The sequence below is a fragment of the Triticum dicoccoides genome, chromosome 5B (assembly GCF_002162155.2).
Source record: "Triticum dicoccoides isolate Atlit2015 ecotype Zavitan chromosome 5B, WEW_v2.0, whole genome shotgun sequence".
NCBI classification, from domain to species: domain Eukaryota; kingdom Viridiplantae; phylum Streptophyta; class Magnoliopsida; order Poales; family Poaceae; genus Triticum; species Triticum dicoccoides.
Window position 1 is genome coordinate 580,724,351 of NC_041389.1, and position 3,029 is coordinate 580,727,379.

At 45.5% G+C, this 3,029-nt stretch overlaps 1 pseudogene; it reads right to left on the reverse strand.

The window, feature by feature from the left end:
- Positions 1–2,358, reverse strand: part of LOC119310168 — a 24,544-nt pseudogene extending 22,186 nt beyond the window's left edge.
- Positions 2,359–3,029: the final 671 nt, after the last annotated feature.

The following is a 3,029-nucleotide window of genomic DNA, read 5'->3' on the forward strand; positions in this document are numbered from 1 at the left end:
GGCAGTCACACTCAGATCCTCGTGAAACGCCTCTTTATATTGTGACTTTCCTATGATTCAAATAAAATCAAAAACACCTTTGGGCCTTACAAAAAGTAACAACATTTCCCTTTTTTAAATGGTGTGTGAGTGTGGGGGGGGGTCAACCATCTCAATATTGTTTCAGCAAGAGACCAATGTCTTAAGATAACTGCATAACTAACATTAATCCCACTAATTATACTGTAATCAACACTACAATACATTTAGGGTCTAGATGAAATTTCTACTTCTTTTGCGGCAACGCTTTCAAAAAGGAATAAAAAAAATCCTTGCGCCTTCGTCGCCCCTTCCAGATGAAAAGATCAAAAGAAAAAAATGCATCATTTGTGAATTGACCGACAACATCCGCCATACCTAGGGGCTGCTACCTTAGTATCCTATTTGTGAGTAGAGGCGGGCACCGTCATGTTTGATGTCAATTGAAAGCCATTGGTGGGCCCTTGCACCATCAATGATGGATGTTGCCACTATAGACGTGGGCCTCCACATGCAGTTGTTGCCCGCTCACTACACAACTAAAATGTGGGCCCCAATCACCATGTGCAACACTGGTCCAATTTCATAGTATCTTGGGAAGCGATCAGAGAATGTTTCTACGAATATTTTTTTTGCAATTACCGGTATTTCTACAATTAATTGCAATTAATAATTTTTCATTGATTTCTAAGATTAATTGCAAATAATGCTTTTTCATTGATTTCTAAGATTAATTGCAATTAATGCAATCATCGTTGTTTCCAAATTATGGTGGTGTGATAGATACATCATTGGAGCACCGTTGGGCATTGGATGTAGATGGTTGAATGGCTGGGATCGTCTGGATTCACCAAACTCATGATTTTAGAAGAAGCAGTAGATTTACTCATTGATGCTAAGTAGATTAAGTTTTTCTTAAGCATCAATCGGTTTAGGTTAATTCAAATTTAGATTATTGAAAAAGTGTAACCTGCACTTTTCTAGAAAATTGTAACCGAACAGAAAAAGTGTAAGTTGCACTTTCACTAAGTTGTTGCATGGCCACCTCTACGGGCACGTCCTGCACATATGCTACTCAGTGGATGCCTTTGTAAGGTCCCGACCCGACTCCAATCCCCAAGTGGGCCTCTCATCGTCGGAGCTCGATATCCCAGACATTCACTTGGTCGAGGAAGAGGAATTCGTTCAGAAATTCGTGCATCGTGTCTGGCTCTTCGTTATTCACATGCGTTCACGTACAACAACGCGGCCTCGCACAGGCTGCGGCATGGGGTTTTTCTGGAGTAGCTCTAGTGCAAGTGGCTACCGGAGCGGAGAGGCATCAAAAGGCTTGCCGCAAGGTGGAATCATGCTGGTGGAGAATCATGGAACAAGTCGTGTTGTCTGAGATCCACAAGACACAAAGACAGACAACATCTATCGAGGCCATTGATCTAGGGATCGTCACCCCGTTCCATGATGCGGCTCCCCCGGTACCGCATGAAGAATAGTGTATCATGAAGAAGGTGGTCTTCGAGGGTAAGGGTTTTCCTTTCAAGAAGAGAAAATGGGTTGCCTTTGTTTTTACTAACAACAATGGAATTGTCCCGCTGCAACCGATCCCGACTAGTGCTACTCCAACTCTGAGGATTTGTAACAAATATAGGCCATCTCCTCAGCCAACATCGATTCGTGGAGATGAGATTTCGTTCAAGAAGAGGAAAGCCAATGTGCTCGAAGTAATCGACGTGAGCGATGATGATAGTGTCGTCTCAGTCCCACCTACCCGGATCTTAGGGACTATTCTAAAGAAGAAGTGGCCATGGGAGGAAAACGCGGTCATGGTTGTGGTCATACTCATGGTAGTGGATGTGGATGCTGACGCCGACCAAGCTCTGCAAGTAAGTCGGCCCATGCTACTTCGTCCTCGTTGGCTAATAGCACCTTCTTTCCCAGTGCCTAACAAGTGCCTGTTCACAACGCCACCACCTTTTCCAGTGGCTGATGGGTATGTCCTGGTTCAAAATAGTTCGGAGGATGAAAGTGATGGATATTTGGAATTGGACGAATTCGCACGCAATCAATACGCTCAGGAATTCGCAAGAGAACAATGATGGTTGTTCTTGGATCTGGACACCACCGACCAAGAGATAGACAGGACACCAGACGAGAATAGAGGACACCAAAACCAAGGATGGCCGTGCGCAGCAACACAGAAGACCGCGAGGAGTGCGTTCTGTCGGGCATAAAAGGGAGCACAAAACAAAACCCTGGAGGCAGCAGGAGCATCACAGAGAGAGTGAACTCACATGTGTGGCCGCACTGGACAAAGGCGCATGCCTCCTGGAAGTAGCCTTTGCAAAGTGGTCACCCATGTCGTTGTGCGATCTAGCCACTGCCAATTCACACCTGCGCGAACTAGCATACAGCATCCGCCATGACCCAGGGGCCACTACCCCAACGTTCTTTTCATGAGTTGAGACGGGCACCACCATTTTTGATGCGGACTAGAAGACGTCGGAGCACCCTTACCCCATCAAACATAAACATCGCGAGTGCCACGAAGGGCCGCCACGTGCAACCGTTGCGCACGCACTAGACACCAACCACCCGCGCGCCCTTGGCCAACGCATGACCATCATGCAGACACTGGCACACTGCAGTCCAACACGACAATCACAGGAACTTGGCTGCACAATCTACACAGATGCCCCAGGCGAGGAGCGCACAAATCTCCCGTCATGTTCTTTTTTTGATTGAAAGTAGATTTGAGTTTTTCTTAAGAACCAACCGATTTTAGTTTACTAAATAAGTGTAGCCTGCACTTTTCTTTAAAAATGTAACTAAATAAAAAAATGTAACTTAAACTTTGACTGAACAAATGTTGCACTTTTCTGAATTGAATGAGACTTCAGAAAGTATCATCGACTTAGGCATATACAGAGCGGAGACCATCAGAATGACCTATGGAGTGTGGAGCGAGTTGTTCATCTTGCTTGGTGTGCAGCTTTGACGGCCATGCACTGGCATTG